This window comes from Trichomycterus rosablanca, chromosome 1 (genome assembly GCF_030014385.1).
Source record: "Trichomycterus rosablanca isolate fTriRos1 chromosome 1, fTriRos1.hap1, whole genome shotgun sequence".
NCBI classification, from domain to species: domain Eukaryota; kingdom Metazoa; phylum Chordata; class Actinopteri; order Siluriformes; family Trichomycteridae; genus Trichomycterus; species Trichomycterus rosablanca.
This window is the reverse complement of record NC_085988.1, coordinates 4396995-4423513: the sequence shown is the minus strand read 5'-3', so window position 1 is coordinate 4423513 and position 26519 is coordinate 4396995. Positions and strand designations below refer to the sequence as shown.

The 26519-nt window shown below is 41.3% G+C and overlaps 1 pseudogene; it reads left to right on the top strand.

The window, feature by feature from the left end:
- LOC134316941 (zinc finger protein 850-like) overlaps positions 1-26519 on the top strand; it is a 1214164-nt pseudogene that overhangs the window by 321481 nt on the left and 866164 nt on the right.

Genomic DNA, 26519 nt, shown 5'->3' with positions numbered 1-26519 from the left:
GAACCAGCTAGCAGGAGTGTTTACGTACATTTTCAATCTCTCTCTTTCTCTCTCAGTCGTGCCAGCATGCTTCAAACTGGCCATCATTGTCCCCATTTCAAAGACTGCTTCTGCTTCATGCTTAAATGACTGGCGCCCAGTTGCTCTGACCTCTATCATCAGCAAGTGCTTCGAGAGGCTGGTCAGAGACTTCATCTGCACATCACTGCCTGAAACTCTGGACCCTCTACAGTTTGCTTACAGACAGAACAGGTCCACTGATGATGCTATAGCCCTGACACTCCACACTGCTCTGTCTCACCTGGACAAGAAGGACACATATGTGAGAATAATGTTTGTAGACTACAGCTCAGCTTTCAACACCATTGTACCTTCAAGACTGGACATTAAGCTCCGCGACCTGGGTCTGAACAGTTCTCTGTGCAGCTGGATCCTGGACTTCCTGTCTGATCGACGCCAGGTGGTCAGGATGGGAAGCATCACCTCCTCCTCACAGACCCTCAACACCGGAGCTCCCCAGGGCTGCGTTCTGAGTCCCCTGCTCTACTGCCTGTACACACATGACTGCACTGCTAGTCACAGCTCCAACGTCATCATCAAATTTGCAGATGAAACGACGATCATAGGTCTAATCTCCAACAACGACGAGACAGCCTACAGAGAGGAGGTCAGCTTCCTGACACACTGGTGCCAGGATAATAACCTCTATCTGAATGTCAACAAGACCAAGGAGCTGATTGTGGACTTTAGGAAGCAGCAGGAGACAGCGCACACCCCTATCACCATTGACGAAGCCACGGTGGAGAGGGTCAGCACCTTCAAGTTTCTCGGGGTCCACATCACTGAGGATCTCACATGGACAGAACACACCACACAGGTAATAAAGAAGGCCCAACAACGCCTCTTTTGTCCTCAGACGGCTTAAGAGGTTTGGCATGAGTACCCGTATCCTCAGGACATTTTACATGTGCACTGTGGAAAGTACTGACAGGCTGCATCACCGCCTGGTACGGGAACTGCACTGCTCTGGACCGGAAAGCCCTGCAGAGGGTCGTACGGACAGCTCAGCGTATCACCAGGGTTCAACTGCCAAACCTCCAAGATCTTTACACAACAAGCTGCCTGAGGAAGACCAGGAGGATTATAAAGGACTCCACCCACCCGAGCCACTGCCTGTTTTTACAGCTGCCGAGCAGCAGGAGGTACAGGAGCATCAGGACCAGAACCAGCCGGTTCCGAGACAGCTTCTTCCCCCGAGCCATCAGACTGCTGAACAGCAATGGACAAGCACACCACTCAAAATCAACACAGTGATCTCCACAGGAATCCCCACCATACACACCCCACACAACCGATTCTGCACTCTGCACTTGTATTTATACCATGTGTAATTCATATCTTGTCAAATATCTTGTACATTATACTCATTTACTTTTCATAATTTTTGTACATCTGCACATAAAGAGTCCTGTATATAGTAAACAAATGGTGCTAATTTAATGTGCATATTTTTTGAAAGTAACTGTGAGGGACTGTGAGCATTTCACTCACCTTTCACACCTGTGTTAATGTGATGTGACAAAGTGATTTGAACAATTATTCGAAACTGAAAAGCTGAAATGAACAAACCCTTGCCTTAACCAGCCTTGAGACATTGTTATAAAACTTGGCGAACTCTCTCCCGTTCTTACGTGAAGGTTCTAGTTAACCGCGCCTGAATTACTATATAAAGAGAAAAAGTCCCTGGCAGGAGCTCAGCCATGGGACAGCACGCATCGCCCAGCATTTCTGGGTTAAGTTGATCTCCTGGCAGAGCTGAAGGGGCTCCCCAGCTGATAAAAGGTGGGTGATGATAGCTTAATCCAGGGTGTATATACGCTTTGCAGGTAGTTTTAGGTTGGGAATTAGCCTTATTATAATGCACAATAGTTACACATACAATAAGTAATAATGTAATCAGGAACCAAGCGTGCCTGCTCTCTGATTAATGAAATTGTGAATAATATACTATAATCCATACTAAAAAACCCCGGTTTAGGGTTAAGTTACCCTGCCAGCTAGCAGGTTAGCTTCAGAGTGCAGGTTGCTATAGTAACTGACACGGGATCTCTTTAATCTCGGTTTCTGGAACGGGAAACCCTCAAGTATTTGTGAATTATGAGTAAACTTACCCGGTTTGATCGTTTAACCTGCTTTCTGGAATACCCCCAGGCCTCTTGACCTACATGTCAGCTTTAATAAAGTGAAGTTTAATCCTATTGGTTTGGTATGAAGGTGTGCACCAATCAATGTAGGAGTTACCACCTCCAGACCCGCCCTCAATCCCAACCAAAGCCAGCAGCTCTGTTTAAAATGTCCTACTGCCCCAGTATATACTGCATACTAATCCTATAGTAGTGTGTACTATAGTATGCAGTATGATTGAACTGAACCATCTTCTGGTTTGCTGCTTCATCTTGGAACATTTAGGGCAATGATAGCTCAGTGGTTAAGGTACTGGACTAGTAAACGGAAGGTTGCGGGTTCAAGCCCCACCACCACCAAATTGCCACTGTTGGGTCTCTGAGCAAGGCCCTTAACCCTCAATTGCTCATCGTGTAAGTGGCTTTGGATAAAGGCGTCTGCTAAATACTGTAAATGTAAATGGAACTTGCTGTCAGTTCAATTCTCTTTTAAGAGCTCTTCTAAACTTAAGTCCTCTCAGTTTTGAGCTTATTTTGTTCACATGTTGCAGCTAGTGTTGTTAAGACCTGCATTTAATTCTAATCTCTAGATGGAGGTACTTCTGCAAAAAGTGGATTGGCTGTTCTAAAATGCATCATAAGGGACTAAATGAGCAAGTAAATGTGTATGTGATCTACACCAGCTTCACACCACTGTGACCCTGATCAGGATGAAGTGGTTGTTATTATGTTAATAATAATAAAGCTTGTATTTAGGAGAAGTAGTGAGTGAGTGAGGTGTTTCCTGTACAGAGTGAATGATTGTACTGTATCACATCCTCCCCCTCAGCACCTGCAGTCGGTCCCAGCTGCAGCAGTGCAGTTACTGTACACTTCCACTCACCCAGGTTTTTGTACCACCATATAACACTGTGTGAAGATCCAGCTACTACTGATATAATGTTTACTCTGACAGTAATAATCTCCTGCATCTCCAGTCTCAATTCTACTGATGGTCAGAGTGAAGTCAGATCCAGATCCACTGCCACTGAAACGATCTGGAATACCTGATGCTCTGCTGCTAGCAGCATAGATCAGGAGTTTAGGAGCTTCTCCAGGTTTCTGCTGATACCAGGCTAAATGATTACCACCATCAACACGAGAACTGGTTTTACAGTTGATGGTGACTGAAGCTCCTGGATCAACATGTTTTACTGCAGGACTCTGAGTCACAGTCACCTGACCTCTGGATCCTGAAAACAATAAGAAGAATAAAGACGTTCACTACATGAAGAACCATGTGGAGTTTGAAGTTCATCTAGTGGATCTTCTCCACATGGCAGAGCCTCCTCACCAGTAGAACATAAAACATCGTGTTACCTTGAGTGCAGAGAGCCAGTGTGCAGATGAAGATGGAGATGAAGGTCATGGTTGATGTGGGTGAAGATGCTGGTCAGCAGCTCTCAGTCATGAAGTGTTAAACTCACAGAGCTTTAAACACTGACAGAGCACTGAAGCATGTACTCTGTGTGTGTGTGTGTGTGTGTGTGTGTGTGTGTGTGTGTGTGTGTGGAATCACTGTTGTGGAACAGTGTGAATGTGTCACTCAGAGATGCAATACTGCCACCTTATGGTGAAAGAACAATCAGCTGGTACATATGGAAGTATCTCCTGCACTGTCTCTTATTCTCCCTTTATTTACTATAGTAATTGTGACCTGCACTCATGTACTCAGTATTTAGGAGGGGTGTCCACATCATTTAAAATACTCCATATGATCTAAATAAAGACAGATGATAGTTTGATATAAAAGTTGTAATAAATGATCAGAAAGAGTTACAAGGTTTAGCTGAACTGAGCTGGAACTGAGATGCTGGTCTGTGGAACAAACAGACCATTTTAACCATCAACAGCAGAAACTGGAACCAGTCAGTATTTCATCTTAAATATTCTGTAGAATCCTCATGATCATCTGATCATCAGCTCTCATTTTATATTGGTGAGAACTGGTTATGTTTAAAACCACATCAAATGATGATCAGCTTTTATTTTCAGAGTACAGAGAGTGTAGATGAAGATCCTCCTCCTCCTCCTCATATACACTATTAGGTGAATCTACCATATGTTCACATTGTAGGTATACTGTTACTGACTGTATCTCCTCTGTAATTCTGCACAGTGTTACGTGTTCAGTGATTTATGGGGTAGAAAGGAATCGATTCAATCATGAAACGACCAATCAGGAGATTTGATCTAAGTGATGAATCGTTCTCAGCACATTTTATTGTTTGTATGAACTGATACTTGAATTGATCAGACCGAACACTATATGACCAAAAGTATGTGGACACCCCTCCTAATTATTAGGTTCATGTGTTTCAGCCACACTCATTGCAAACAGGTGTATAAAACCAGTTATATAAATGATATGGTGATAGCTTTGTGGCAACAGTTTAGGGAAGGCTCCTTCCTATTTGAGCATGACTGTGTCCCTGTGTACAAAGCAAGATCCATAAAGACGTGATATGATGAGGAACTCCAGTGTCCTGATCTAAACCCTATTGAACACCTTTGGACTGAATTGAAACATCAATTGTGAAGCAGGTTTTCATGTCCAGCATCAGAACCTGACGTCCTGTGGTGAACTTTCTAGATGAGTGAAGACTGTTAGAACTGCAAGGATAGGGGGAGGGTTTTTTGAAAACATGGATTTGGACTGGGATGTCCAACAAGCACATGATCAGGTGTCCACATACTTTTGGCCCTATAGTGTATTTTACATTCACTTTAATCACATATATCTGAATGTACATAACATGTCATGATGGTTTCATTCATATCATCTCTTCTAGCACTGCTGCTTCATCTCAAACCTTCATTCTACTAGTGAGATGTTTCATGTGCTGATGAGAATCCCTGTTCCACAGTGAGGAGAACACCACAAAGAGAGGAACATGCTCAGTACTGTAGTGCTTTGTAGATGATGATGTTCAGTGGAGTGCAGCTTTAGCAGCTCTGCAGATGTTCTCAGATCAGTGTGTGTTTCAGAGAACTTCCTCTACAGCTGAGGGAGGTTTTTGTACCAGCAAATAACACTGTGTGATGGGAATGTAAGCCTGCTGACAGTAATAATCTCCTGCATCTTCAGCCTGAACTCCAGTGATTTTTAGAGTAAATTCTGTACCAGATTGACTTCCACTAAAATGTCCAGGAATCCCAGACTGACGAGTAGTTGCACCATAGATCAGGAGTTTAGGAGCTTCTCCAGGTTTCTGCTGGTACCAGGCGAGGTTGCTGTAAATGCTCTGACTGGCTCTGCAGTTGATGGTAACAGTTTGTCCTGGAGAAACCGAGTGAGATCCTGGAGTCTGAGTCATGATGATTTCTCCAAACGACTCTAAAGAGAAGAAGAGAGAAAAGTTGAAGGTGATAAAGAGACGGTGATGTTGAGCGCTGATGTTGGAGGACTGATATGAAGATAGTAAATAAACAGTGAATCTCACGTTGAGTGAGGAGGCCGAGTGTATTCAGCAGTAGAATCAGAACCTTCATCATTGTGCTGCGTCTCAGTGAGTCTGAAAGTCCTGAACCCAGTCTGATCAGAACTACAGCTCTTATAGTGTGTGTGTGTGTGTGTGTGTGTGTGTGTGTGTGTGTGTGTGTGGAATCACTGGAGTGGAACAGAGGTTTTTGTACGACGGCTTCATTAGAATGTATCACTGTGCTACACTTTTGGTGGAGGAACCAAACTCATTGTAAAAAGTAAGTAGTTTTATTTCTTCTAAATCAAAATATTTGTAATTGATAACAATAAATATACAGTAACTGTAATATGGCTTAATATTAAGACGGCTTAATATTAAAGACTGAATAAATGTGCAGGTGTTTTTGATGGTAAATATAAAGTTGGTCTCTGGTTGATGAAGTTTGGTGTAAACTGGTACGAGTGACTGGTGCTGATGTAAAATCCAGACGAATGCTGCTGTGTGTTTGTGCTAAACAATGAATATTTCTGTAATCAGCTACAGTCATGTGAAAAAGTTAGGACACCCCATGAGAACCTTTGTCTTTTTGAACATATTTAAACATAATCAACAGTTGAGCTTCATGTGAACAGTACTGAGAGATTGAGGTTATATATTTGATATATTTTATATATTTGAGCACAACATGTCTTCTGTTACTGTGCCCAAATAATTCAACTTTGGATTCATCTGTCCAAAGCACATTGTTCCAGAAGTCCTGGTCTTTGTCTTGGTGTTTCTCTGGTAAACTTTAGTCCTGCCCTGATGTATTTTGACAGCAAGGGTTTCCTTCTTGCACACCATGAAAATCAAACATGTGCAGTCTCTTTCTGATGGTAAATGTATGTACCTTGACATCAGCTGTGGCAAGAGCTCCTGTAGGTCCCGTGATGACATTGTAGGATTATTGGATTTTTGACACATCTTGTGGTCTGGTCTTGGGCTGAACTTGCTAGGATGGACTGACCTAGCCATGTTGGCGGTTGTTTTAAATGTTCTCCACTTGTAAATTATTTTCTAATTGTTTTGAGATCTTTTTAAATCCCTTCCCAGACTCATATGCATCTACAAGCTTCTTTCTGAAGGCCTCAGAAAGCTCTTTAGATCTCACCATGGTGATACCACTCACTTCAACAATCGAGAGCAAACCAAACTAATGTCTGAGCTTTAAATAAAACTCCAGTGTTCTCTAACGATGGTCTAATCATTACAGCTGATGTGGTGACCTGATTCTAATTTTAGACATTTTAAGTAGTAATAAATGTGGGGTTGTCCTAACTTTTTCCTCACAATAATATTCATTTTTGTTTATTATACTGTATTTTACAGCTTGTGTTCAAAATTATTTTTTCAATTTTATTTGTTTAATGATATAAGCTCCATCTCTCAGTAATATTCAAATGAAGCTCAAATGTCCATTTGTTTAAATATGTTCAAAAAGACAAAAGTTCTCATGGGGTGTCCTAACTTTTTCACATGACTGTACATCTGGTGTTGAATGCTAAAGTAATAAGAGTTGATATTGAATCTGTGCTAACAGAAGCTTGCAGATGTTTCTACTGAACTGCAGTGATGTGAGAACAGTGTGCAGCAGCACTGCATTGATGATTGAACACAGATGAAGGTTTCCAGTCTGGATGCTTAATAAGCAGTAAGGAGGAAATGATGTGGAAACGTTTCTAAATGGGACTTTTTGTTCTGTTTCTCCTGTACAGCCGGTCCCACGGTGAAGCCGTCCGTGTCTCTGCTCCCTCCCTCCTCTCTGCAGCTGTCTGAGGGATCGGCCTCGCTGCTCTGCCTGCTGTCTGGTTACTCTCCACAGGGGGCGCTGGTGAGCTGGACGGTGGACGGCACAGTGCTGGAAGACGGGGTGGTGACCGGAGCAGAAGAACTGAAAGGGGGCAGTTGGAGGCGTGGCAGCACCCTGACCCTCAGCAAAGCACAGTGGGAAAAGGGGGAGGAGTTTGGCTGTAAGGTCTCTCACGGTGGCGTCGATCATCCCGTCGTATTCAGAAAGAACCAGTGTGAAGGCTAGCAGCTCCCAGATAGAACTGAACATGGAGACACTTCCACATGCTTCTACAATGGAGTTTCAGTTCTACACAATGCTGCATTTCTGTCTTTCCTCTGTTCAGTGTCCTGTTGCTCTTCCTGTAGTTTTGCTGTGCTGAAATAAAGCTTGATTTTGGACATTGTCTGGTCTTTTCTTCTAGTTCATCATCATGATGAGTGTTAGGAGAGAAGATCTTTAGCTGGAGATTCAGTGCTGTGTGTTGTGCTTCAGTGAGTTTGGATGAAGGAAGTTGAACATCTGGTGAAAGTGCTGCTCTATTCTGGGAGAAAGCAGATCACTCAGCCATCTTCATGCAAATCTCACTTTCACCCCCATGTTCTCTCACTTTAGCTTCTACTCATTATAATTAGCTGATTTTGGTTGGTTGTTGGGGGGCTGGTTTCACTTCTTAAAATTAATGCTGCACCCATTTAGAAATGTGAATAAACACTTGTTGTTGTAACATTTTGCCACCTATAAATAAATCATGAAGAACCATCACACACACACACACACACACACACACACACACATTCATGTACTTACTAATGAGTCACGTACTGATGTAATACTGCCACCTTGTGGATGTGTTACATCAAAGTAAATCTAAAAATATGTGGACACTTGACCTGAACAATTTAACGATAGCCATTAATATAGAGTGATAATTACAGGAGAGGTTTTTGACATTTCAGCTTTTTTGGCCAAAGAGCTTTTGTAAAATCAGGCACTGATGTTCAGAACCAAGGTTAAAGGTTAGGGGTGTTGGGGTGGGTAACATTCGGAGGGGGAACAGAACCTGCTGAAGTCAAAGGAGAAAGACAAGTTACCAAAAGTTTATGGACACCGTGATATTTTACCTAACACACATTTACTCTCAAATTAGTGCACTACTTATGGTGGTTAGTACTGTACTCACTATGTAGTATACAGTATCCAATCAGACATGATCTTTTAGCTTTAGCCTTTAGAAACTTAGCATATAGGCTACAATACAGGTCACATGTGCAGTTTTAATATCAGTCTCGGTGTCATTAAGCTCTTACTGATTTATTTAAAAAGAACTCAAACTGAGGTTTCATGTAGAGACCATTAGCACACAGTTAAAAGCTAGCAGTTAGCTTATATTAGCATAGCAGTTAGCAGGTATAAACCTTGTGCTGGTGATGGTGAGATGATTGACTTTTTAATTTAATGTTAATTAAATTCTAACATGACAAGAAATCATAACTACATTTTATTGAAGAACATTTATTTATTATTTCTCATCATGTGTGTTGTAGACTAACAGTGATATATATGATTGATATGTAACCATAGTAACCAGTGAGGTAACTTATGGAGAGGACGATGATCTACCTCATCATCAGTGTTCTAGTAGAAGCTGTACACATGGTTCAAGTCCATCAAAACATTAACATCATCACCTCTGGAATTTGGTTTCTAGTACACTGTAAAACATTTCAAGTCTCTCCAACTTAAAAATTCTTAGTGACTTGTTGCATCTAATTTTTTTAGTTGGCCTAATTTAAGTTCTCTGAAATGCATAATTTAAGTTCTGCTGACAACCATATAATGTAGGACCAACTAAAAAAAAATAAGTTGTCAATGAAATTCATCAAATACATCTTGTTGGTCCAACAATAAATTTTCAATTCTGTCAACTAGATTTGTTTAGTCCAGTTAATTATTAATTAGTATCAAAGTAAATGTAAAACATACTGAATAAGTGAACACTGCATAGCAAATGTACATTCTTAACAAATACATTTTATTTGCATGTATCATATAAACAATACATTTTTTTTAAACATTCAGCATTCACAAGTGTCACGCATGACTACGATTCCCAGAGTGCAGTAGATGAACGTACGGAACTGTTGACATGCGCTGAATACCAGACGGACGCATTTCAGCGACCTCCCTCTCCTGAGTTCTAGTCACACACCTGTGTGCACTTTGCCAATTAAGAATGTTATTTAAGGCAGCGCAATCTGCTACCAGATTGCGAAGTATTGCCAATTCTTGTGGTATACCGAGCGTTTCTCATAGTTCTGTTAGTCTTTATCATGTATGACCCTTTTCTTACTGTTTTTGGATATCGATTTTTGGATTCTCCTTGGCTTGTTTATTCGGGTATTGGTTTTCGGCATCGGACTTTTGTATTCGTTTTTGACCTCTCTTAGCCTCGTGTTTTTGGATTTGTTTGCTGTGTTTGTGCACTTTATTAAACTGCTTGGATCTTTTTCCGCGAGCGTCTGTCCACTTTTTACTCAGCGTGACAGAATACTTCGCCACATCATGCAGACGGCGGACCCAGAAAAGATCATCAATGCAGTTTCCACGCAAGGACAGATGTTAGGTGAGCACCACACTGTTATTGAAAATCTCTCACGTTCAGTTGAGAGTTTATCTCAACAGCAGACCCTTCAGCATTCTCATACAGTCCCTGACAGAAGTTCTGTCGCTTATCCATGTTGTGGAAACAAAAGCTTATAACCTGACTTTAAATTCATCCATTGGTTTTAGAAATGACTCATATGAAAGCTGAAACCCTCCCAAATGAGGTTTAATTTACGAAAATAAATTTGCTTCACTGCAGAAATATTGATCATTTAATGAACACAGAAAGGTCAGATTTTGGCAAGACAAAAGTTTTGTCGCCCACAGAAAGTAATGTGAAAATCAAACAAATAATTTACTTCAAATACAAAGATATGTTTCATAACATTGGTGAATGAAGTTGTGGTGCTATTAGAGCCATATTTAATATTTTGTGTGACTTCCATGAGCTTTAAGGACTGCATCCATGCGGTTCCACAATGATTCATACAATTTATTGATGAAGTCATCAGGAATAGCAAAGAAGTTCATCAAGATTCTTTGGTTTTGTCTTCCAAGCTTCCTCTTTCATCCTACCCCAAACATGCTCAATGATGTTCATGTCTGGTGACTGGGCTGGCCAGTCCTGGAGCACCTTGATCTTCTTCGCCTTGAGGAACTTTGATGTACAGATGGATGTATGAGATGGAGCACCATCCTGCTGCAAAATCTGACCCCTTTTATGATTGGGAATGTAAGAGGTAGCTAATACTTCTTGATATTTTAGGCTATTGATATTGCCTTCCACCTTGCAAATGTTTCGCACACCCCCATACTGAATGTAACCCCAGACCATGATCTTTCCACCACCAAACTTAACAGTTTTCTGGGTGAATCTTGGATCCATACGGGCTCCAGTAGGTCTCCTGCAGTATTTGCGGTGGCTGTGGTGTAATTCAACTGAAGATTCATCTGAGAAATCCACCTTCTGCCACTTTTCCAGCGTCCATCCGTTTAGCAGGCTGTGGGCCTTTTAATTGCCTTTTGTTTAGTGCTGGCTTCTGGGCACTGATTCGACCATGGAGGCCATTTCGAGACAGAATCCTACAAACTGTTCTAGTTGACACAGGGACTTGAGGTGACCAGGCCTGGTGGAGCTCTGCTGCAGTGGAAGAGGGGCTGGCTTTGGATTTTCTAACCAACAAACGTTCCTCCTTAGCAGTTGTCTTGCGGGGTCTGCCGGACCTGGGCTTGTCAAAAACATCTCCAGTCTCTTCAAATCTTTTTTTAATTCTTTGTACTTGACGCTGAGACACATTAAAGGTGCCAGCCACCTCTGCAGTGGATCTGGTCTTCAGCCTCTTGATAATCAAGGCTTTGGTCGCAGGGTGGATTTTTGGCATGTTGTCAGAGGTGAAGTTGCAGTTCAAGTGAAGGTCTGGGGTGCTGGGGTTCTTTTTATACACACCCACTAATTAACCGATCAATTAGTGAGCACAGGTGAGGCTGTAAACTAGGATTGGGTGCATTATATGACAAGGCGACAAAACTTTTGTCTTGCCAAAATCTGACCTTTCTGTGTTCATTAAATGATCAATATTTCTGCAGTGAAGCAAATTTATTTTTGTAAATTAAACCTCATTTGGGAGGGTTTCAGCTTTCATATGAGTCATTTCTAAAACCAATGGATGAATTTAAAGTCAGGTTATAAGCTTTTGTTTACACAACATGGATAAGCGACAGAACTTCTGTCAGGGACTGTATGGAACGCATTGCGGACCAATTGAAGGAATTGTCTACCTTTTTGCTGGGGTCTCGTCCTTCCACTTCTTTGGTCACTCCCACACCTGCGGACGCCTCGCCTAACCAACAGGAATCTTTCTATCCTGTTAGTGCACCGGATAAGTACGATGGGGCGTTTGATAAGTGCAAGGGGTTTTTGTTGCAATGCTCGTTGTACTTTAGTAACACTCCTCCCCGTGCTGATCAAGCCCGCATTTCGTTTTTAATATCATGTTTGACTGGCAAAGCTTTGGAATGGGCCACAGCAGTCTGGCCTAAAGTACAAAGGTACACCTATACTCAGTTTGAAACGGAGTTTAGAAACATTTTTGACCGTCCTCACGGGGGTCGTTCCTCTGGTGAACTTTTGTCACTATTATCTCAAGGTAATCGATCTGTGGCAGACTATGTTTTAGAGTTTCGTACCATGGCTGCAGATAGTGGCTGGAATGAGCCGGCATTACGAGTAATTTGTCGGAATGGATTGAACACGGACATTCTGAAGGAGTTGGCATGCAAGGATGAGGATTTAACTTTGGAAGAACTTTATAATTTAGCTACTCGTTTGGATCATCTCTTGAATGCACACAAACCAGACCGAATGGCTACAAGACTTGTGAGGAAGCACAATGTTCCTGCACAGCCGCAGGGGTATCAAGAATGGGAGTTTAACCCTCGAAGCTCTGCTGATCCAGAGAACCTCATGCAGTGTGATTCTACACGTTTAACCCCGGAGGAGAGATGTCGTCGATTTTATGAGGGCTTGTGCTTGTACTGCGGTGAGTCTGGACATCAGATGCGCAACTGCCCTGTAAATCCACAACGATTGGCGCCGACCGCAGGAAAGCGCGTGGAGAGAACTCCATGTGCTAATGTGGTGAGTATTCCCACTAAGGGGTTGGTATCACGATCATTTCTCCTCCCTGTTACGTTAAACTGCCCAAGTGTTGCCTCTGTGTGTGTTTTTCCAGCGTTAATTGATTCCGGTGCCGAGGGAAACTTCATCAACGCACGCATTGTGGAACAGCTGCGCATTCCCACACAAGCATTAAGGGCAAGCCTTACCCTTTCAGCTCTGGATGGTAATCCGGTAGGATCGGGATGGTATCACAAGTGACTGTTCCCATCAAGATGGACACAAGCGCTTTACATTCTGAAAAGATAAGTTTTTTTGTGTTAGATACGGCTGAATATTCTATTATTTTAGGGTTACCCTGGTTAAGAAAACATGATCCATTGATTTCATGGGCAAGGTCGGAACTTTTAACATGGTCTCCTTATTGCATGAGACATTGCATTAATAAACCTAAGCTAGCATTACATGCTACTTTAGTGGAAAGTCCTGAGAGGGAATGCAAAATAGATGTTCCGGTAGAATATTCTGACCTTAGTGAAGTTTTTAGTAAGGTAAAGGCTACCGAGTTGCCTCCTCATCGCCCCTATGACTGTGCGATTGAACTCCTAGAAGGAGCCACTCCTCCCAAGTCACGCATATACCCACTTTCTCAAGCGGAGCGGCAAGTTATGAACGAGTACATTCAGGAAGCTCTTCAACAGGGTTTCATTCGTCCCTCCTCTTCTCCAGCCTCAGCTGGTTTCTTTTTTGTAGAGAAAAAGGAAGGGGGTCTCCGGCCGTGTATTGATTACAGGGGTTTGAATCTGGTTTCCAAAGGATACCCGTATCCTTTGCCTTTGGTACCAGTAGCCTTAGAACAGCTCCGGGGAGCCAAGTATTTCACTAAGCTTGATCTACGTAGTGCTTATAACTTGGTTCGTATAAGAGAGGGTGATGAGTGGAAGACTGCTTTTAGTACTTGTAATGGTCATTATGAATATCTGGTGATGCCATTTGGGCTCTCTATAGTGCCCTCTGTGTTCCAAGCTTTTATAAATGATGTGCTTAGAGATATGTTGGACCGTTTTGTAATTGCTTATATAGACGACATCCTGATATACTCTCCAGACTATGCAACTCATGTCAGTCATGTTCGTCAGGTGCTTAAGCGCTTGTTAGAGAATCAGCTCTTTGTGAAGAGAGAAAAGTGTGAATTTCATTGCCAATGTATTTCCTTCTTGGGTTACATTATTAGCACAGAAGGGGTTGTCATGGATGACCATAAGGTTGATGCTGTGGTAGACTGGCCTGTTCCTTCCACGATTAAGGAACTACAGCGTTTTTTAGGATTTGCCAATTTTTATCGGCGATTTATTCGAAATTTCAGTACATATTCTGCACCTTTAACTTCTCTTTTGAAGGGGTCACCCAGACGTCTCGTGTGGAATGGTAGGGCAGAGACTGCTTTCAAGAAGTTGAAAGAAGCTTTCACGTCTGCCCCTATCCTCATTCATCCCGATCCCACGAAACCTTTCATAGTTGAGGTTGACGTTTCCGAGGTGGGTGTGGGAGCTGTTCTTTCCCAACACGTAGGAGATCCGGGTAAGATGCATCCTGTGGCATTCTTTTCTCATAAACTAAGTCCAGCCAAAAGAAATTACAGCATTGGAGACCGGGAGCTGCTTGCTGTTAAGTTAGCCCTCGAAGAGTGGAGACATTGGTTGGAGGGTGCTCTTCACCCCTTTATCGTTCTCACGGATCACAAAAATCTTGAATATTTACGTCAGGCTAAGAGAATGAATCCCAGACAGGCACGTTGGTCTCTGTTTTTTTATCGGTTTAAGTTCAAAATCACATTTCGTCCAGGTAGTAAAAATACCAAAGCTGATGCCCTTTCACGGCAGATTATAGGGGAAGAGGAGGCTAGTGTACAAGAGCTTCCAGAAGCAATCCTTCCTAAGAACTGCGTTGTGGCGGCCATTCGTTGGCAGGTTGATGAGGACATTGACAAGGAGCTAGGAAGTATTACTGTACCGGCTCATTGCCCTATGGGGAGAAAGTATGTTCCTTTGGCTTTTCGAGATCGCCTCATTACTTGGGCTCATTCGTCATTATCATCTGGGCATCCAGGGGAAACTCGAACTCAACAGTTGTTAGCTAATCGGTACTGGTGGGAGAGTATGTCCTCTGATATTCATAAATTTGTGTCCTCATGTTCAACTTGCTCTCAATGTAAAACTCCCAAGGCATTACCAGCTGGGAAGCTAGTGCCACTTCCAGTTCCTGCGCGTCCTTGGTCGCATGTTGCGATTGACTTTGTGACGGACCTGCCACCTTCTCAAGGGTATACTACGATTTTAACAGTGATTGATCGCTTTTCGAGAGCCGTACGGTTCATACCGTTTGCTAAGCTTCCCACAGCTTTTGAGACTGCAGAGGCGTTGTTTCACCATGTTTTCCGCTTTTTTGGCATACCTGAGAACATTTTGTCAGACCGAGGAGCACAGTTTACCTCCAGGGTGTGGTCCGCTTTCTTTGAACACATGGGGGTAACAATCAGTTTAACTTCTGTATACCATCCTCAAACTAATGGGCAATGTGAACGTGCTAATCAAGAACTAACCAAGTTTCTCAGACTGTATTGTTATGAAAATCAATTGGATTGGTCTCATTTTCTTCCCTGGGCAGAGATTGCCCAAAACTCACTCACCAGCTCAGCCACAGGATTAACACCTTTTCAGTGTGTTCTGGGGTATCAGCCTCCGCTCATGCCATGGACAGCAGTGAGTACGGATGTTCCAGCAGTGGATGAGTGGATGAAGAGGAGCGAGGAGGTTTGGGAGTTCACTCATCGGCGCATTGAACAAGTCTTGCGGAGAAACAAGGTCCAGGCGGACAGACGGAGAGGGGAAACTCCAGAGTTTAGCCCCGGGGATAGAGTATGGCTGTCAACACGTGACTTCAGGTTTGAAGAGGGAAGTAAAAAACTTGTTCCTAAATTTGTTGGTCCTTTTATGATAAAAGAAAAGATTAATGAGGTCACTTACAAGCTGGACCTACCACAAAACTATCGAGTCTCACCCTCTTTTCATGTGTCTCTCCTTAAGTCAGTCATTCCGGGTCCTCTGGATGAGGTTTTGCCGGACGAGTCACCACCTCCTCCAGCTATGATTGAAGGGACCTCGGTGTATGCTGTGCGTAGACTGCTTGACTCCAGGAGAAGGGGTAACCAATTACAGTACCTCGTGGACTGGGAGGGCTACGGCCCAGAGGAGAGGAGCTGGGTTCCAGCACAGGACATTATGGACCCTACCCTGGTGGCCGAGTTTCACCACAACCACCCGGGTAAACCAGCCCCTCGTCCCAGAGGTCGTCCCAGGAAGCAGTCACAAGAAGCTTCGCAGAACCAGCACCTACGCAACTCAGGTGGTCGGCCTGGTGGTGGTCGTCGTGGTCGTCCTCGAGCCTCGGCTGTATCGGACTCCTTGAGGGGGGGTATTGTCACGCATGACTACGATTCCCAGAGTGCAGTAGATGAACGTACGGAACTGTTGACATGCGCTGAATACCAGACGGACGCATTTCAGCGACCCCCCTCTCCTGAGTTCTAGTCACACACCTGTGTGCACTTTGCCAATTAAGAATGTTATTTAAGGCAGCGCAATCTGCTACCAGATTGCGAAGTATTGCCAATTCTTGTGGTATACCGAGCGTTTCTCATAGTTCTGTTAGTCTTTATCATGTATGACCCTTTTCTTACTGTTTTTGGATATCGCTTTTTGGATTCTCCTTGGCTTGTTTATTCGGGTATTGGTTTTCGGCATCGGACTTTTGTATTCGTTTTTGACCTCTCTTAGCCTCGTGTTTTTGGATTTGTTTGCTGTGTTTGTGCACTTTATTAAACTGCTTGGATCTTTTTCCACGAGCGTCTGTCCACTTTTTACTCAGCGTGACAACAAGCATCAAACAAATGACAAGTTATACATGTTAGTGTGTAATTGAAACAATTTACATTAGAAAATGTAAGTAGAGCCTAAATGTAGTGTAGTGGGGCAGGTTGTCCATTACTACTTCTTCTTCAATTACAACTGCAACATTGACTGCACTGGACAGATAAAACAGCAAACTCTTCTTCACCACTTCAAGAATCCACGTTTTCATGTTCTTTGTGGTCCTGTAATGCTTCTGTATCCTCTGGAACACAATAATAATATCAGAGCCTCATTTATGTGTAAGAAATTGCATATTAACACAAGCACTGACATACTAATAAAATGGTACTTGTAGTACATCAGTCAGCACGTAAAAATCAAACTGAAGTAAGAAAGGTTTACTTAGATTCCCCAGAGAGTAACATATTATAGATAAAAATATCTATACACCATGGTTTGTTAACCACGTTTATAAAAGTGAAGTCACCGTTTCACACACGCATGTGGATGCAGAAGCATCTGACAGCAGCATCCAGCTGCTTTAACGTTATTTACAATCCAGTAACTCAACAGACTTCCAAAATATTTTAGTAAAATGCAGAGTAACGGTCCAAGAGTCGGTTCGCTAACAGTGTAAGAGTCGGTTCGCTAACAGTGTAAGAGTCGGTTCCTTAATAGACACGGCTAGTGGTGAAAAGTTCGTTTTACGGAACCGATTCTTTAATTTGACTCAGATGTTACAAGGCTGTACAGAGTTAACTATAATAATAACAAAAACTATTTTATTTGAGGTATTTTTTAAAAAACACTGGATGTAACTGCTACCTGATTTAAGGTGGAACGGTGAAGTTCAGCAACAAGCTGCAGGTGCTCGATTTGAACAGCCCCAATGAATCATTTGAATCAGATGAAAATAAATAAACAGTCAGACGAATCGATTCAGTAACTCTATCACTAGTTTGATACGGTGTTTTATCACAGTTTAACAGACTCTGTCTATAGTTATTTAGTATTCAGCACAAAGTAAAAGAAGTAGTGGTGGCATGTGGAGTTACGTTTAAAAGCATATTAAAATGATGGAAACGTCCTCTGTGCAGCTTTCAGTTCATCAATTCAAAATCAAACAAACCACAGAGTTGTTCAGATTCGTTAAACCCTCCACCTTAACATGAATAAGATGTAATGATGGGTCATTCTATAATTTGGGGTACATTTCACATCACCAAAAAAGTACAAAAACAATGTTCTCTCTCAACAGAACAATCAGTGGTTCAAGTTAATATATTCCTTTAGTGTGACATATCCACTAGTTGCAAAGCTTAAACATTATTATTATTTTTTTTTATTTAAAAGGGACAGTAGATGTAGACTACTAGGTAACTTAGTTGACAGGTAACATAGTTGACAATTTCCCTATTTTGACCCATAACTTCAGTGGTAGACCTTGCCTGGCTGACCACATGTCATTTCTTGAACAGAATAACGTTTAATTTGAACATACATTTGAATAAAAATTATAAAAAAAAATTGTAACCATAACAATGTATGTAACATAGTTGACAGTCAATTAATACACTCATTGACAATGTTCTATTATAGATGAAATATTTAAAAAAATAAGAGGACATTCACCACAGTTTGTTTAATATACCCTCCACAGAGAACAATGATATCATGTAATGCTGGTCACATAGATTTAGAACAAACCATTTTTGAGTTGCTGAGTGGAGTTCTGTTAGTAACATAGTTGACAAAACTTTTGTGGACATTAATAAATAAAGATATTTAAATTATTTAAAAGAGAAACTCAATTTAAAAAATATTATTTTTCTTTAGTATTTAAACTTTTGAAATAAATAAAAAAATAGATGTTGTTGCCCTTAATAATTTTATTCATTATTTTGAAACCAAGGCACCCTCAACTTAAAAAACAGACACAGCAAAAATTCATTCATTCATTTAGGAACATCATGACAAATTTCAAGCTAAATGAAGCATAGGATGCACATAATGTTTTTGTGATATTACAACATGTTTTCCATTAATAGGTAAAATATGACATTTTTAAAGAAAAGTTAGAATAAATATAATTATTATCATTGGACATGGAATGTACCCCAAATTATAGAATGACCCTGATGTTAAGATACTTACTGTTTGTTTGAAATCTTCTCGTTAATATAAAACGGTTGTTTGAAAGTCCTCTTCTCTCCATAAAAACTGGTGTGGACGTCTTGTCCCTCTGGAGCGCATGAAGCAGAAGTTTCCTCATTCTCACTGTTGCTCACCCAAATTAGTTTTTTTTATTGGACTTGAAATGTTGAGTGAAAACAGTTGTACTTGTTTACTAAACCTAACATTTTAAGTTGAAGAGTAAAACTACTACAGCTGACGGCACAACACATTTTTTGATTTTGGACCAACTATTTCCATAATTCATGTTGTGCCAACATCTATTTTTACATTCTCAGAACATAACCAAACAAGGATTTTTTTACAGTGTAGGAGTTTTGAGTCGAGTTAAGGTTTCATCATCACTGGAATCATCTGATGAGGATGGAACATCTTTTATTCTTTTTCTTCTTCGCTTCACAGGTCTCTCTACAGATGGGTCATCTAGTGTACGCATCTGTGTAAATGAGTAAGTGAAACATAGTTTTGCCCCCGATTCCATTTTTGTTATTACCTTTTGTGATTCTGGAACAATTTTTGGTAAGGGTGAGTACAGCAGTAAGCAGTACAGCAGTAAGCTCATCTTCACTTTCATGAGGCCAAACATCTGACTCTTCTGCCCCAGAACCCTCATGTGACTCTTCCATGAGCCCTTCTCCTGCAGATCCTTCGTTGGCCAGAATCTGCTGGGTGTGGGTCTGCTCCTCACTCATTATGCTCGGATGACCACCGTTTACCCGCTGACCGCCGTTCTCCATTTGACCCTCCAGGTTTTGAACTTGCTCGTGCCCAAGGTGCTCCGTGCCTTCAGTGTCTCCATGGCCTGGGTCTTCTACTTCCAGAGAGTTCAGAACCTTTTCATTTTTTTCCTCGTGCACAACCTGTTGATGAACGGCTATTTGTTTGCTCAGGGACTTCAGCTCCATGGACAATGTGGAAAGGACCAACTTCATGACGGATTGGCTGATGCGAATGTGTCTGTCCGAGTCGTACTCTCGTAAGTAGGTGAGAAATTTCTGAACGCTGAATATGTATTGCCTCTGTGTCGTTACTGATTTAGTCGCCTGGGTCTGAAACCACAGTTTCCATCTTTCCTGATTTCCAATGAAGGACAAATCTCTACTGATGTGTTTCTTTCGATTCCACATAAAGTTAAAAAATTTGGTGACATGACTCCTTGACTGAGCAACATTATCTCTTTTCTTAGTGTCTGGTCTGCTTCCCTCATGAAATCTCTGGAACTTTGTCAGTACCACTTCAATTGCTGGCTCTTTCTTTGAAATGCCGTCCGAGTCGTTTGAGTCGCAGGCTGCACCCAATTGTTCTTGGAGTTGTGTCAAATTCTTGTGTGCAGGGGCAAGATTCAATGGTGACATGAGCTCCTCTGTTCTTTTGCTTCCAGGTTGCTGTGCAGAAGTTTTGAGTCGAGTTAAATGTTATATCTATTTTAAATTAAAATGATGTAAGGAATTAACAGCCCATGTCCTGTACCAGAACGTTGTCACTTTATTTTTCCAATATTGCAGATAACAAAGCACATATTTCAATTTCCAGCTGGATCATCAAAAAAATGATGCACTTTCTTTAAAAAAAAAATCTCTTCATCCATCTCTCTTTGTATGATCTTTAGAAGGGACACAAAGTTGTAAATTGTCATTCCCTTTTCTTTGCACTGTTTCAGAAGCCCTGGATCTGCACAGAGGACTTTGTTGATCGTGGCATGAGAGATGTGCCCATTCCACATGCCCATGAAGTCAGTCCTGATTTTAGCCTTAAAGTGTTCATCATATTCAAATCGCCGCCGTTTGCACGAGGTCTTTTGCAAGGGTTAGGTCAGGGTCACGCAGCAGGGTTTTTCTGAGATTGTCATTACTGATACCACACACGAGTCTATCTCTGATGAGCTCCTCTTGTAAAACACCAAAATTGCAGCTTTTAGCTTTGATTTTGAGATCACTGACATATGATTCAATGGACTCACCTGGTCTTTGAGACCTTGTGTTAAATTTGTGACGTTCCATTGTGACATTCGTTTGTGGGGCGCATATTTCACGGAATTTTCTCTTCAGACAGACAGGGTCTTCTCTGTTCTCTGCTGGAGTTATAACATTGCCGTTATCACCTTCTTCTCTCACCTCTGGTGCGTAAACAAACGAGCATTCGCGTTCTATTGCTTCTGGGCCAGCGAGGTTGAGCAGGATGTACGCTTGTGTTCGTAGCGGTTTGTCTGCGTGTGCAGCTGCGATAAATATGTCATATTCCTGCTCGAAAATGCGCCAGTTTTCAGCGATATTCTCGTTAAATACGAGGGAGTCCGGTCTGCGAAACTCTCCTGCCATGCTGCGGTGTAAACTGTCAGTTTATTAGCACTTGTTACTCACGGCAAACTTTTTTTTTCTTTTCTTTTGGTCTTTATGACGCATTCGCTCTTCCTTTCGTTTTGTCCACTAGCTTCTGACACCATGTCGAGTGCTATGAATTAAGAAATGACTCTTGTCTAACTGAAACAAAACTGATTTATTATGTGCAACATCAGCTTGCAGATATGCAGAACATGCGAGTGAGCCGGGTGCGTTCCAATCACATACACAGAGGCGGGAATAAGGGTACACACTTTAAAGTGCACTTAACTAGCAATATACTGTATATATAAATAGACAGTTGCTCTACAGATATGATGACATAACTAAAAATGGTTTTTATTTAGCTACAATAACAGAATTTAGACTTAGCATGTATGCTAATATAATTCAGTGTGGTCAGTCATATTGAGAACATTAACATTTACCTCAGATATGATGGCAGATAACTAATAATGTTTTTTATTTAGCTACAATGACAGAATTTATACTTAGCATGTATGCTAATACAATTCAGTGTGGTCAGTTATATTAAGAACATGAACATTTACCTCAGATATGATGACAGATAACTAATAATGGTTTTTATTGAGCTACAATAACATAATTTATACTTAGCATGTATGCTAACACAATTCAGTGTGGTCAGTCATATAGAGAACATTAACATTTACCTCAGATATGATGACAGATAACTAATAATGTTTTTTTTATTTAGCTACAATAACAGAATTTAGACTTAGCATGTATGCTAACACAATTCAGTGTGGTCAGTCATATTGAGAACATTAACATTTTGATGACAGATAACTAATAATGAGTCGGCCATGAGTTAGAAGCTGCTGAAACATGGCTGACACTGTCCACAATCGAGCAAGCTTCACATCATCATGGACTCAGATGCTATTAGGTAAGAAAGTAGCTGCAGCTTTAAACTGGAGAGAGTTTAGAGGATATCGAGTCTCTTCAGCTGTGATGAATATCAGGATCATTTCTGTGATGCACTTCGGTATCTCGTCCTGTCTTGAACCTCCACCTCCATCACACCAACCTCCTGCGTTCCTCCTTCACCACATCCTAAACCTCCTCTCTGGTGTTCCTCTACTACTCCTGCATTCCTCCTTCACCACATCCTAAAACCTCCTCTCTGGTGCTCCTCTACTACTCCTGCCTGGTGGCTTCATGCTCAGAACTCTTCTCCTCATGTAACTTTTATTTCTCCTCTGAACATCTCAAACTCACCTTACTAACTTTGTCTTTGAAATATCCTTCCTGCGCTGTACCTCTAATGAACTTGTTCTTCATCTCTGCAGCATCTTCATCTCTGCCACCTCCACCTCCCTCTCCTGTATTTTAGTCAGTGCCACCGCCTTCAGGTCCTACACCGTACCAGACCTCACCAGTCATGTAGTCCATCCTTCCTCATTCCTGCCCTTAACACCATATCATATGAAGACCAGCAGTGAGGTTCAAAGTGGAGGGGGAACTGCATCATGGGCCAGCTCTGAGTCTGGCTTTACACTACTTCTCCATCAACACACCATAATGCTGCTCACAAATCCTCACCTATCTTCTCAACCTAGCTTTTTTCTCTTCTCCAGATCTTCATGCTGAGGCTGATGAACTTTATTCCTTTGTAGATGCTGCAGCTCTGCACATCACCCTGATTCTTAAAAACTGGAACAATTACGCTTCCTCTTCACTCCTCAGGCATCCTCGTACATTCCATCATTATGTTCATCTGCTTAAAAACTCCACCACCATCTCTCCTAAACATCTTCATGTCTTCACCATGTGATCTGAGCCAACTGCCTTTCCACTCTTCATTTTCTTTTTAGCTGCCCTCACTTCCTCCTTGCTAATCCAAGACACTCTCTGGCTCACCATCTGTACGTTCTCCAACCTTCTCTCTCCAATTTTCTTCATTCATCATCATCTCAATAAACTCTTTCCATCTTCTCAGAACACTGTCCTCATTTATCAGCACATTCCCATCTGCATCCTTTATTATTCTAACTCTCTGTTCTACTGTCTGGTAAATCCCTCCAATCACCTTCCTTAGTCTCCAACTTCTAATTCAGCTCACCATACATCCTTTACTCAGCCTTCACCACTCCTCTCTCTGCCTTACTCCACATCTCCTCGTACTTCTGTCCACTCTCTTCGCCTTTCTGGAGATACCAGGTATTTTTTGGCAAGTAAATTTTTTTTGCACTTACACCTCAAGTCTCTTTTACTTTGTTTCTGTGTCTGCACCAAGTATTTTACTAGCTGATTCCTCTGCCACTTCATTGGTCATATCCCAGTTGTACGGCACCCTTTTACCATTACGATCTTCTTTTAACCATCTAATCCTTGGTTCTAGAAGCTGATGCCAGTGAGGTAGGCTGCCACCACAACTGCTCTGACCCTTTTTGGCTATTTATTTTTTATTTTGTGCTCTTTTATTGGCTCTTAACTTCTTTTCTTTTTACTAGTTTCTTTAGCTAGAGATGCCAAAAGTCTGCCCTCTTTCAGAGCAACAAAAATACCTTACCCAGTTCAGGGAAGAAAGGAAAAGAAACGTGTGGAAAAGAAGTTGAGGTCTAGAAGAAAAGAATCTTTAAACTTCTGAGATCCACCGAATAAAATTTAAACCTCTAGAACAACTCAGTTGTGTTCACATTTATAGAGAAGTGACACTAATAACAGCAACATATAAAATATCTCTTTATTAAAATTAAACTGGTATTATTACCATTACAATCATATTAATTCATTATTAACCTGCAACATCACTAATGTTTATTTCAATAGAAAAACTAAATACAATAAAAACATCAGTGACCACAAAATATTCTACATTTATAAAAGAAAATGTTTTAAAGATTATTTAAAGTTAAAAAAAGGAACTTTTACATGTAGAATTTTAAAGGAAAACTTTCACTCACTCACAAGAAGGATTTATATCAGTCAGTCCACATACTGGTATGTTTTTGGGAGGTGTGATGAAACCCTGCTGATACGGTTTCTCTCCAGTGTGAATGCACTGGTGTGTTTTGAAACCACTCTGACTATTAAAACTCTTCCCACACTGTGAGCACTGATACGGTTTCTCTCCAGTGTGAATGCGCTGGTGTGTTTTGAGATGACTCTGTTGATTAAAACTCCTCCCACACTGTGAGCACTGATACGGTTGCTCTCCAGTGTGAATGCGCTGGTGTGTTTTGACATGACTCTGTCTATTAAAACTCTTCCCACACTGTGAGCACTGGTACGGTTTCTCTCCAGTGTGAATGCACTGGTGTGTTTTGAAACCACTCTGACTATTAAAACTCTTCCCACACTGTGAGCACTGATACGGTTTCTCTCCAGTGTGAATGCGCTGGTGTGTTTTGAGATGACTCTGTTGATTAAAACTCCTCCCACACTGTGAGCACTGATACGGTTGCTCTCCAGTGTGAATGCGCTGGTGTGTTTTGACATGACTCTGTCTATTAAAACTCTTCCCACACTGTGAGCACTGGTACGGTTTCTCTCCAGTGTGAATGCGCTGGTGGCTTGTGAGAGCACTCTGACTATTAAAACTCCTCCCACACTGTGAGCACTGATACGGTTTCTCTCCAGTGTGAATGCGCTGGTGTTTTCTTAGATTACTCGTGGACCTGAAGCTCTTCCCACACTGTGAGCACTGATACGGTTTCTCTCCAGTGTGAATGCGCTGGTGTTTCTTTAGATCACTCTGATTAGTAAAACTCTTCCCACACTGTGAGCACTGATACGGTTTCTCTCCAGTGTGAATGCGCTGGTGTTTTTGTAGATCACTCTGACTATTAAAACTCTTCCCACAATGTGAGCACTGATGCGGTTTCTTTCCAGTATGAATGCGCTGGTGGATTTTGAGATTACTCTGTTGAATAAAACTCTTCCCACACTGTGAGCACTGATACGGTTTCTCTCCAGTGTAAATGCGCTGGTGTATTTTGAGATCACTCTGGAACCTGAAGCTCCTCCCACACAGTGAGCAGACGTTTCCTTTTTGCTGTTTCCCCTGGTGAGACGTGTTAATGCTGACAGGATCAGAGGACGTTTGCTGATTACTGGAGCTTCTGGTGGGCATCAGGTTCTCACGTTCAGTCTTAATCTTCACCAGAGTCTCATATTTAACATCACTGCAGCTCTTCATGTGATCGTGGAAATGGTTGTTCATTTCTGAAACAGAAAACAATACTGAATCAATATTTGTAACACTAGAAATAATAAACATTGTTAGTAAAAGTCAAAAAGGGAATAAAAACTAATAAAAAAGTCAAGGACAAATTGTACCGGATCCAGGCAGGGAAACGTGTTACAGGAACAATAAAATCAGAGGCTTATCAGAGCAGTTTAGAGTGAAATGTGCTCACAAGTGTAAGAAAAAAATGAACCTTATAGCAGGATAATATGGGAAGTCGTTTTAGCTTTTAATCCTCCTTTACTCGATATCAGGAATTCAATTTTTTATATCAGAAAATATTTTTTTACTAGTTAAAATTCTATTCAAATGAGTCTGTTCAAATTTATCCAATAGTAGCTCATTGTGACTGCATGTGGGAGTGTCTCCAAATATTTTGGTAGCCAAGTCTGCAATAAAATCTGAGTTTGATGAATGAATATATAATAAAATGACAATGGATTATATTAAATTGAATAAATTTTCTTAATGTTGGCTTTAAGTGTTTAGCTAATCCCAAAGTAGTTCATATTTTTTAGTTTTGGTTATTGAAGCGCTTTTGTTGTTGCCATCTGTAAGATGACCTCCATAGGTGTCTGGCAACATTACACACATCTGACAGTGATTTTCATCTCTTACACTGTATATACAACCCCTGGCAAAAATTATGGAATCACCACTCTTGGAAGATGTTCTTTCAATTGTTTAATTTTGTAGAAAAAAAATAAATCACAGACATGCCACAAAACTATCATTTCTCAAACTGTCAACCCTCTGGCATTAAGAAACAATAAAAAAAGAAACAAATATAATAGTTGTGGTCAGTCACAATTGCTTTTTTTTAGATCAAGTAGAGGAAAAAAATATGGAATCACTCAAATCTGAGGAAAAAATTATGGAATCATTAGAAAACACTGCACCATTATTACTTTGTTGCACCACCTCTGGTTTTTATAATGGTTTAAACTCTCTGAGGCATGGAGTTAACTAATGACAAACAGTATTCCTTATCAATCTGCCTTCAACTGTCTCTTATTGCTGTTGCCAGATCAGCTTTGCAGGTTGGAACCTTGTCATTGACCATTTTCTTCAATTTCCACCAGAGATTTTCAAATGGATTGAGATCCGGACTATTTGCAGGCCATGCCATTGACATTATATGTTTTCTTGAAGGAAAGTTTTCAC